This window comes from Neoarius graeffei, chromosome 8 (genome assembly GCF_027579695.1).
Source record: "Neoarius graeffei isolate fNeoGra1 chromosome 8, fNeoGra1.pri, whole genome shotgun sequence".
NCBI lineage: Eukaryota > Metazoa > Chordata > Actinopteri > Siluriformes > Ariidae > Neoarius > Neoarius graeffei.
The window spans coordinates 46,514,244-46,526,498 of record NC_083576.1 but is presented as its reverse complement, the minus strand read 5'-3'; the positions used below and the strand labels follow the sequence as shown (position 1 = coordinate 46,526,498).

The window sequence follows — 12,255 nt, the reverse complement described above, 5'->3', positions numbered from 1 at the left end:
AGATGCTCTTTTTATACCCAGTCATGTTAATGACCTATTGCCAATTGACCTAATGAGTTGCAATTTGGTCCTTCAGCTGTTCCTTTTTTGTACCTTTAACTTTTCCAGCCTCTTATTGCCCCTGTCCCAACTTTTTTGAAATGTGTTGCTGTCATGAAATTTCAAATGAGCCAATATTTGGCATGAAATTTCAAAATGTCTCACTTTTGACATTTGATATGTTGTTTATGTTCTATTGTGAATACAATATCAGTTTTTGAGATTTGTAAATTATTGCATTCTGTTTTTATTTACAATTTGTACTTTGTCCCAACTTTTTTGGAATCGGGGTTGTACAAGTTATGTACAGGTTGACAATTTAAGTTCAAAGTTACTTTAGGTAGTAGTTAGTTGTTACATTGCAGTTGTTCAAAACAAAAGAGCTTTGCCGAGTGAAGTCCTCTTGTAAAAGTCTCAATCACTTTTCCTCATCTCCAAATAGAACTTTGAAAATATTTCCACTATTGCTCTCTTTTCCAGTTTTTCCATGTCCATTGGTATGTTTTTCTCTTGTAAATATGTGTGAAGAATATCCAGTGAAGTTTTGGTAGCCTTTTGAGTGTTCAGCACCTCTTTCACTTTCAAAATCTTCTCTAAACCTTCCGCTCCGAATGAAGCAAACCTCGCCGCCATGTTTGTGTACAAACTGTCAGTTACTCACTAGTGCAGAAGTTTTACATCTTCGATGTGCCTATTTTCCAGTTTTTCGATGTCCATTGGTATGTTTTTCTCTTGTAAATATGCGAAGAAGTGAAGAATATATAATGAAGTTTTGGTAGCCTTTCGGATGTTCAGCATGTCTTTAGTTTCAGTTTTCAGTTCCAAGCACTGAATTAACCCTGTCTTTTCTCTCTCCCGGCCAACAAAGAAATGATGTTCGCATGCACAGCAGAAAAATTTTGCCATTGGATCTTCACATGATCTCCGAAGTGTGATGTGTTATCTTGACAACGTGCAATATTATAACAATATTGCATGCTCATTCTCCATTGGGGAGAGTGGCGTAATACATGGAGGAAGATAATATTGCATGCCATCAATAAACCCACTAGAAGGGAATAGAACACATATTTTTATTCCATGGAAAATGTGACCCATATGTATAATATTTGATATTGAATTATAATTTTGCACAACAACTGTACTATAATGATGTTCATCAAAATGGTACATACAGTATTGTCCCAGGCACCCATCTCATCTCATTATCTCTAGCCGCTTTATCCTTCTACAGGGTCGCAGGCAAGCTGGAGCCTATCCCAGCTGACTACGGGCGAGAGGCGGGGTACACCCTGGACAAGTCGCCAGGTCATCACAGGGCTGACACATAGACACAGACAACCATTCAAACTCACATTCACACCTACGGTCAATTTAGAGTCACCAGTTAACCTAACCTGCATGTCTTTGGACTGTGGGGGAAACCGGAGCACCCGGAGGAAACCCATGCGGACACGGGGAGAACATGCAAACTCCGCACAGAAAGGCCCTCGCCGTCCACGGGGCTCGAACCCGGACCTTCTTGCTGTGAGGCGACAGTGCTAACCACTACACCACCGTGCCGCCTGTCCCAGGCACCCATTTTTTTTAAAACACAAATTTTGTCTTCGATGTTTATTTTATGTCTTATGCTTTAAAAAGCATTTAAGATTTCCAACAATTACATTTCCAACCAAAAATGATATGTTACAAATGATTGTAAAATGATTTTATATCAGGAAAGAAAGAAACATAACATATTACACCACTGTTGAGACAAAAATGAAAGCAGGCTGTCGGGGATTACCTAAAAACGGAGAAGCATGGCTGACAGTCTCCAGGAGACTTCTCCAAAATGCTTAGAAAAGGTTTTTTTATTTTGTTTTTTGTTTTTTTTACCAGGCAATTTCCTTATAAAACTGTATGAAATACAGTTGCATCTGTGACTACTAATGCCTTTTTAAAGGCAAAAAGATTAACATACCGAATATTGACTGTTTAGTTTTTTCTCTTTATTGCAGAATCTTTTATGTACAGATACTTAATTTCATTATTTTTTGAAGGCGTCTTTGCTTTACCGCATTTCTATAGATGTGGCTAAGAACAGTACTGTTTTATGAGCTACACTGAATCTGTGATGATAACCGTTCACAAATAAGCAGTTTATACTGGAAAATATTTAAAATACTCGATTCTATCTCCCAGCTACACCACTGCGGGACATATTATAAGCCTTTCTCTATGGCTGCTGTAACAAGAGAGTAAAATATCATTAACTTTAAACCAGGGCCCCAAAATCACTTACCTGATGCAGTAAAGAAATTTCATCTTTACTAGCTAATTTTTGTATTTGGTGTTATATTATTTTGTTTTGTTGACTTTTGATAAAACAGCATAGCTTTGATAAGTTCTTATTTTACGTACAGTTTATTTTCAGCTTGTATTGTTGCATTTTAACTTATAGTGTATTGTTATGGAGCGATTTCTGACAAGAATTTCCTTTGAGATGAACAAAGTTTTATCTTATCTGAATGTCCATAAACCTGGCTACATACAGTGTTAATAGTTAATGGTTGACGTTAGCCTGTCTAGTTAGCTGATGTCAGTTAATGTTAGTCTAGCTAGCTAGTTAACATTCATTATCTTATCTATCTTATTACATTATCTAATCTTTTATTTTAAAAAGGGAATATTGCTGATGCTACTACTGTATAAATTATAACCAACCATGCATGGAAAAACTTGGAGTTCTGACTTATAATTGAATATTCACAACCTGCTCCAAATGGTAATCAACAGTAAAAGTGAGCTAATACTAACATTGCTAGCTATTAGGCACTACTGTATAAATTATAAGTTCCAGCTCCTGCCAATGCAAAACATTTTAATATCTAGATAGCCAAGTTAGCTAGCTATTCAAAATAAAGTTAATGTTGTACAGCAGCTAGGTAAGTTAGAGTATATCCATTAAGTTGCCTTTTTGCATTAACTTTCTTCTTGTTTTGTCTTTCAGAACTGTTACCCACAGAGTCTGTCATTCTTATTCTCATTGTTCAGTTTTAGTATTATTTTAACTGCTTTTTATTACAGTCAAGACAAGTAATGAAGCTTGTCTTGTTTGCTGACGATACAAATATCCTCTTTTCTGGTGATAATTTAATGGAACTATTGCAGGAGATTACAACAGAAATAAGTAAATTAATAATATGGTTCAACAGTAACAAATTATTATTAAACTTGAACAAATCCAAAGTAATATTATTTGGTAACAAAACAAACACACAAATAAATATTCAAATAGATGGGGTTATTATAGAAAGAGTTAAGGAAATCAAATTTCTTGGAACAACTATTGATGAAAAACTCAGCTGGAAAGCACATATAAAAAACATACAATCCAAAGTATCAAGAAGTATTGCAATATTAAACAAAGTCAGACAGTTTCTAGATCACAATTCACTCCAGATTCTTTATTGTTCCCTGGTTTCACCTTATTTAAGTTACTGTGCAGAGGTATGGGGCAATAATTACAAAAATACAATACATTCATTATTCATTCTCCAAAAAAGAGCAATAAGGATTATACACAAGGCTGGTTATCGGGATCATACAAATACATTATTCTTACAGTCAGAAATACTGAAATTTGCAGATCTGATGGACTATCAAACAGCACAAATATTATTCATAGCAAACAATAATCAACTACCACAGAATATTCAAAAACTGTTCACTGAAAGAGATGGGAGTTATAATTTAAGGGGTTTATTTAAATTTAAAAATTATAGGGTGTGCACAACCAAGAAAAGTTTTTGTATTTCTGTTTGTGGGGTAAAGCGGTGGAACAGTTTAAATGAGGAGCACAAGGGATGTCCAGACATGAAGCGGTTTAAAAAGATGTACAAAAATTTGATTTTCACAAGGTATAAGGATGAAGGGGATTAATCACAACTGGCTGTTTACTGTGTATTTTTTTTTCTTTTTTTCTTTTTTGAGTCATCATCTGTCTGTTTTGTTTTTATCTTGTTCTTCTCCATTGTGAGCGTGGTATTAGTAGTAAACTTATGTGTAGATGTATGGCTATACATATATAATTAATTATATGATATAGAGAATTGATATCTGAATAGATGAAGTAATAAGTAATATACAGTGTATAGTAGAGTATATGACATGTGACGAATGTGACATGCATTTGCGGAAAGCTGTGCAAGAACCAGCGTGGCCTGAAAATCCATCAGACCAGAATGAAATGCTTGGAGCAGAAGATTGAGGTACAACGCACAGGTCCAGAACCTGGTGAGACGCAGGAGGCGCCCGGCCAGGAGGCAAACCACAGAGCCCAGTCCCTCCACATACCTGAGCCTCCCAATCCCAGCAGAGTAATTCCACAGCAGTGGATTAAGTGGCCCCCAGCCAGCAAGCAGAGTGAGTGGTTGGCGTTTGACCAGGATGTATCCAACATCATCCAAGCTACAGCCAAAGGAGATGTTGGCAGCCGACTCCAATCGATGACTACCATCATCTTCAGCTATGCCTCAGAGAGATTTGGGCAGGTAGAGAATGGAAGATCTAAGCCCACCTCCTACACAATGAACCGCAGGGCCACTAGGATACATCGCCTGCGCCAGGAGCTTTGCACTCTGAAGAAGCAGTACAAGACTGCTGCTGATGAGGAGAAGCAACCTTTAACAGGGCTGAAAAACATCCTGCGGAAGAAGCTGATGACCCTTCACAGAGCAGAGTGGCACCGGAGATGGGGAAGAGAGAGAGCGAGGAAGCGAGCTGCGTTCATTGCCAATCCCTTTGGCTTTACAAAACAACTGCTTGGGGACAAGCGCAGTGGCCGGCTTGAGTGCTCGATAGAGCAAGTGAATCGCTTCCTCCAGGACACAGTGTGTGATCCTCTGAGAGAACAAGACCTGGAACCCAACAAATCTCTCATCAGCCCCGCCCCCCCAACAACAGAGTTCAACCTGAAGGAGCCAAGCCTGAAAGAGGTCAAGGATATCATCAAGGCAGCCCACTCAGCATCTGCTCCAGGCCCCAGTGGTATTCCCTATCTGGTTTACAAGCACTGTCCAGAGCTTCTATGGCACCTGTGGAAGATCCTGAAGGTGATTTGGAGAAGGGGAAAAGTCGCTGACCAGTGGAGGTGTGCTGAGGGAGTATGGATCCCCAAAGAGGAGAACTCAAAAAACATCAACCAGTTTCGGACCATCTCACTCCTGAGTGTTGAAGGGAAGGTGTTTTTCAGCATCGTCTCTCAGAGACTGACAGAGTTTCTCCTCAAGAACAACTACATCGACCCATCAGTGCAGAAGGGAGGGATCCCTGGAATACCCGGCTGTCTGGAGCATACTGGAGTCATCACACAGCTGATTAGAGAGGCTCTCGAGAACAGAGGCGACCTAGCGGTCTTGTGGTTGGACCTGACCAACGCCTATGGGTCCATACCACATAAGCTGGTCGAGCTTGCGTTGCACCTCCATCATGTTCCCATTAAGATCAAGGACCTCATCTTGGATTACTACAACAATTTCAGGATGAGAGTCACTTCTGGGTCAGAAACATCAGACTGGCATCGCATTGGGAAAGGAATAATAACAGGCTGTACCATCTCTGATATCCTTTTCGTGCTAGCCATGAACATGGTGGTCAAGTCAGCTGAGGTGGAATGCAGAGGGCCCCTGACTAAGTCAAGTGTATGTCAGCCCCTGATAAGGGCCTACATGGATGACCTGACCATCACTACAACATCGGTCCCAGGGTGCAGGTGGATCCTACAAGGGCTCAAGAGACTCATTACCTGGGCAAGGATGAGTTTCAAGCCCTCCAAGTCAAGATCGATGGTGCTGAAGAAGGGGAAAGTGATTGACAAGTTCCGGTTTTCCATCTCAGGAACTGTCATTCCAACCATCACAGAGCAACCTGTCAAGAGTTTGGGGAAACTCTTCAACTCCAGCCTGAAAGACTCAGCTGCCATCCAGAAGTCCAGCATGGAACTTGGAACCTGGCTCACCAAGGTTGACAAGTCTGGTTTGCCTGGTAGATTTAAAGCCTGGATCTATCAGCATTCTATCTTGCCATGAATCCTCTGGCCCATGCTAATCTATGCTGTCCCAATGACAGCAGTTGAGTCCCTAGAAAGGAAGATCAGTGGCTTTCTTCGAAAGTGGCTAGGCCTCCCACGCAGTCTCACCAGCGCGGCACTGTATGGGGCGAGTAACACTCTGCAGCTTCCTTTCAGTGGCCTCACCGAGGAGTTCATGGTGGTACACACCAGAGAAGCCTTACAGTACAGGGACTTAAGGGACTGCAAGGTGTCAGCAGCTGGCATCGAGGTGAGGACAGGAAGGAAGTGGAAGGCTGGGAGAGCAGTGGAGGTGGTAGAGTCTCGCCTAAGACAGAAGGCACTGGTGGGCACCATGGCAACAGGAAGAGCAGGCTTGGGTTACTACCCAAAGACCCTGATCAGCCAGACCTGCGGTAAGGAGAGACACCACCTGATCCAGGAGGAGGTCCGAGCAGGCGTGGAGGAAGAGCATGTGAGCAGGGCGGTGGGACTCTGGCAACAGGGAGCATGGACAAGGTGGGAGAGTGCACTACAGCGCAGGATCACCTGGACAAACATCTTGCAGGCAGACTTCCATCGGGTCCGTTTCCTAGTCCAAGCTGTCTATGATGTCCTGCTTAGCCCAGCGAACCTCCATGTCTGGGGAAAGAGTGAGACACCCTCCTGCCTTCTGTGCTCTGGTAGAGGCTCCTTAGAACATCTTCTCAGCTGCTGCCCAAAGGCCCTGGCTGATGGCCGCTACCGGTGGTGCCATGACCAGGTGCTTAAGGCAGTTGCTGAAAGCTTAACCTCTGCCATCAGCTCCTGCAAGCACCATCATGCCCCAAAGAAGGCAGTCTCTTTCGTAAAAGCTGGAGAGAAACCCCGAGCACGCCAACACACGCCAACAGGCCTCCTCCACACGGCAAATGACTGGCAGCTGCAGGCCGACCTGGGAAAGCAGCTGAGGTTTCCCCAACATGTGGCAGCAACAACTCTCCATCCAGACGTGGTGATAACATCTGAGGCTTCAAAATACCTCATCATTCTGGAACTAACAGTTCCCTGGGAAGAGCATCTTGAGGAGGCCAATGAGAGGAAAAGAGCCAAGTACCAGGAGCTGGTGGAGGAGTGCAGGGAGAGAGGTTGGAGAACCTTCTACGAGCCCATAGAAGTCGGCTGTAGGGGTTTTGCAGGGCGCTCCCTCTGCAAAGTCCTGAGTCACTTGGGCATTGTAGGATCAGCTAAGAAGAGGGCCATTGCATCTGCAAGCGAAGCCACAGAGAAAGCCACATGGTGGCTTTGGATTAAAAGGGGTGATCCGTGGACTGCTACTGGGATGCAAGTTGGGGCTTGATCAACCCCGGCTGGGTCGCCTGGGTGAGGGTGTATGATGTTGCGAGACCCGAAACACCCGAGGACCCCAGGATACATCACTGAGGATGCGTCCCAGTGCATCCATGAGGTGTTTCTAGCATAGTATATATAGTAGAGTAAAAAGTCTCTGTCAGCCAACAACCAGTCTGTCCAAAAGGATCCAGAGGATACCACGGGTTCCAGCAGTGTAGATATAGATAATGTAGAATAGAAAAATTTCACTCTGACACCCAACTTTTGAACATTATTAAAAATGTATTCTCGACAAACGTTTTGGCCTTCGGCCTTCTTCAGTGTCATAAAAAGCTACATAGTGCTATGGGCTTTGTCTTATATATACAAAGTTGTCTCATCTCATCATCTCTAGCCACTTTATCCTGTTCTACAGGGTCGCAGGCAAGCTGGAGCCTATCCCAGCTGACTACGGGCGAAAGGTGGGGTACACCCTGGACAAGTCGCCAGGTCATCACAGGGCTGACACATAGACACAGACAACCATTCACACTCACATTCACACCTACGGTCAATTTAGAGTCACCAGTTAACCTAACCTGCATGTCTTTGGACTGTGGGGGGAAAACGGAGCACCCGGAGGAAACCCACGCGGACACGGGGAGAACATGCAAACTCCGCACAGAAAGGCCCTCGCCAGCCATGGGGCTCGAACCCGGACCTTCTTGCTGTGAGGCGACAGCCCTAACCACTACACCACTGTGCTGCCTACAAAGTTGTGAATTCTTTAAAATTTTAAATAAAGGACAAAGACAAAAATAAACTATTAATTACATAATTTAATAATTAAGTATTGTTAAAAAAATTCGATTTTTAGATTTATATTCTTTTCGCTTATTTAACCCATAAGGGGCTAAAGTAAACAATTTCGACATCCAGTATGCTTCCCTATTTAGAAGCACGTTGTCTAAGCTATCTTGAGCGGCGTTAACTATTGTTTCTATACAAATGAATTCAAAATCATTCAAATTATGGAGAGACTGATTAAAATGTTTGCCTACTTTGCATGTTTTTTTGTTGTTTTTCATACTAGATTTATGGTTGTGAAAACGTACCTTAAACCCTGTAGTACAAGAGCCAACATATTGGAGATTACATTTACGGCAAGTTGCTAAATATATTGTATTGCGGGAAGTACAAGAAAGATGTTGGCGAATTTTGTATTTCTTTCCAGTTATGGAGCTGACAAAAAAATTTGACTCAGCAAAAAAGTTATTACATAAATCGCATTTTTTGTTACACTTAAAGCAACCTTGTTCACGCTCTTGATTACTGACTTCCGTGTCACCACGCTTGAGTTTAGAAGGCGCCAGAATATCCTTAAGGTTTTTAGGCCTTCTAAAAGCCGAAATAATACTACCCTCTGGAAATGCTTCTTGCATGAAAGTAGAGGAATGCAAAAAGCTGAGATTGTTCCGCAAAATTTTACCAATATCCGGAAGTTTGGGGTTAAAGTCAATAACCAAGGGCGTAACCTTACGCTTATGCTAAATTGCCTTAGGCTTAAGTAACTCACTCCTAGGGAGAGAGGCCACTTGACCAAATTTACCAGAGACCAGGTTAGGGTCATAGCCTTGATCTACTAAATATTTCTTGTCTTCCAAATTTGGTTTGGAATACAAACCCTTGGTTATCTACAAATCTACAAATACTTTTACTTAACATTTCAAGATTCAAGAAGTTTGTCATATGCCTAGCAAAAACACGGAGGTTCAGACAATGCAATGAAATTCTTACTTTGCTGCTCTCCTTACACACAACAATAGCACATATGCTCAACAAACACATGACAAAAAGTTGCACAAAAAGGGAAAAAAAAGTAATAAAAGTAGTAAATGTAGTAAAACTAAATACAACCCCCCCTCTCGAAAAAAATAAAGTAAAAACTAAAACTGAAGTAATAAAAGTAGTAACTGTAGTAAAACTAAATAGGTAAGAGAAGTGCCAGAAAAACCTGAGTTAATTTGTAAAGTGCAAACAGGTAGCTGGGGTGGGGATGCTGGAGAACGGGGAGTGCAGTATGTAGTGTGTTGTATTGTTCAGGAGCCTGATAGCCTGTGGAAAGAAACTGTGAGTCTTGTAGTCCTTGATTTGACACTCCGGTAGCATCTCCCTGATGGCAGGAGTGTAAAGAGACTGTGTTGTGGGTGTGTGCTGTCCTTAATAATGTTATGGGCCCTCTTGATGACCCTGGTGTTGTAAATGTCCTGTAGTGATGGGAAGGCTATTCCAGAGATGGACTGGGCAGTCTTTATCACCCGCTGGAGAGCCTTCCTGTCCTGAGCAGTGCAGTTTCCATACCACACTGTGATGGAGCTGGTGATGACACTCTCGACTGTGTATCTGTAGAATTTGCTGAGGATTTTGGTTGGCATGCCAAACTTCCTCAGCCTTCTCAAGAAATACAGTCTCTGCTGTGACTTCTTCAGAAGCTGCTGAGTGTTGTGAGACCAGGTGAGGTCCTCACTGATGAGTGCTGAGGAACTTAAAAGTTCTTACCCTCTCCACCTCTGTCTCCCCAGTGTATATTGGGGCATGCTGCTCCCTCCTTCTCCTCCTAGGATCAATAATCATCTCCTTGGTCTTATCTGTATTTAAGGAGAGATTATTTTCCTGGCACCAGGCCACCAGTCCTGCCACCTCTCTCCTATATGCTGTCTCCTCTCCACCGGTGATCAGTCCAATGACTGTGGTGTCATCTGCAAACTTTATAATGCTGGTATTGGACTCAGAGGCCACACAGTCATAGGTGAAGAGGATGTACAGCAGAGGGCTCAGTATGCAACCCTGGGGGTCCCTGTGCTCACAGTTCTGATGCCTGATGTCCAGTTTCCTACTCTGACTGACTGGGGTCTGTTTGACAAAGTTCAGCACCCAGTTGCAGAGGGAAGGTGACACTCCAAGGGTGAGGAGCTTTTCAGACAGTCTGTGTGGTATGACTGTGTTAAATGCCGAGCTGTAGTCTATGAATAGCATTCTAACATATGTGTCCTTGTTCTCTAAGCGAGTGAGGGCTGTATGGATAGCAGTGTTAACAGCATCATCAGTGGACTGGTTCTGTCTATATGCAAACTGCAAGGGGTCCAAGGTGGGTGGTATAGTCCTTTTTATGCATGTCATGACTATCTTTCCAAAGCACTTCATTACAGTTGAAGTGAGTGCAATGGGGCGATAGTCGTTTAAGCAGGTCACTGTGTCTTTCTTGGGGATGGGCACAATAGTTGTTTTAAAGCAGATGGGTACCAAGGCCTGAGTGAGTGACAGATTAAAGATGTCTATAAACACATCAGCCAGCTCAGATGAGCAAGCCCTGAATACTCACCCTGGGATGTTATCTGGGCCAGCTGCCTTCCATGGGTTCGTCCTCCTCAGAGCTATGCTCACCTCTGCTGAGGACATAGAGAATTGAGTACCCAGCTTGCTCTGTGCAGTCAGAATCCCAGTGTTGGAATTAAGGGTGTTGAAGTGAGCATAGAATTGGTTCAGTTCATCTGGGAGCGTGCTTTTGTTAGTTATGGCCCCCAGATTTTTCTGCCTGTACTCTGTGATGTGTTGCAGCCCTTGCCACATGCACCGGGAATCTGCAGCGCATGCGGCAAGGCTGCTCTAACACAAGTTTAAAAGTAAATCCGCTGGAGGATCGGTTTAAGTGAAGGAGCTAGACTAAATTAGTAATTTGCAAGTAAATGGGCAGATATGTTTAAATTATTTCTGCGATGAAACAGTAAATTCAAAACAGTTCATTTACAATGCTAAGCCCCTTTATTTCAGAATGTTTTAGGAAAATTTGGATTGATCTTTAAAGTGCTAGTCTTATGCAAATTACATCATAAAATCCTGGGTTTTCTGTGTGTGATATGCTCAAATAGGTTGTAAAGTTCACTGATAAATAAAAAATTGGTTCAAAAAAGAATTTTTTTTGCATCTGAATTCTGTTCCAAAAATCACTAAAAGCTTGTCCACCATTAGATCGCAGCGATTTACGGGCCAGCAGTGCTGCATGTGTGATGTCATATGCGCCACTGCCTTCTTTTGTGTCTACACTGACTATGCTATTCTCTGCAATGGCATGCGTTCTTGACACTAATGCTTTTGAAAAAGAAAATGAAAGCTACAAGTGGATGGTACACAAGTGCCATAATAATAATTATATTATTTTATAATTTTAATAATTTTATTTTAGGTGCCTATAGTAGGGAAAATTGAGTGCTGTGTTATGCCCCGGTCCCACAACACTGATAACTATGACTATACCTATACCTGAATTTAGTTCCAGTCTGGAGCAGTCATATCACAACTATAATCCCAACTATCACTTGTTGGTTTTCATGGGAAAATGTAGCGGTTGTATGCTGTTTGTGTGCACACACAGTGCACTCAGCAGCACACAATGGCTGACAGTGATAGCGAGGAAGAGCTGCTTTTGATGCTCATTTTGCACAGAAGGCAAAGATGAAAGAAGACGAAAAGGAGAATCTGGGTGCATGAAATCCTGCAGTACATAGATGACTGCTAATCTCAGACTTCTTGCACTCCCGCGTGTAACAGACCCATTCGGACAGTCAGTGGCATGACAGACACAGCTATACACTGTATGTACATGCATAGGACATATGCCTGTGTGTTTTGTTTTGAGAGTGCTAATAAATGAACCTTTAACACAAACAGGTAGCCTCAAGTATGTCTGACAGATTTTATCCTCTTTATGGTGGGTGTTCCCACCATGAAAGAAAAACCAATTGAAACCGAAAGAGTGAAAGTGATTATCATTCCATTATCTTGTGAATACTCAT

At 42.4% G+C, this 12,255-nt stretch overlaps 1 pseudogene; it reads left to right on the top strand.

The window, feature by feature from the left end:
* Window positions 1–4,514: 4,514 nt before the first annotated feature.
* Window positions 4,515–7,467, top strand: LOC132890124 (uncharacterized; annotated as a pseudogene).
* Window positions 7,468–12,255: the final 4,788 nt, after the last annotated feature.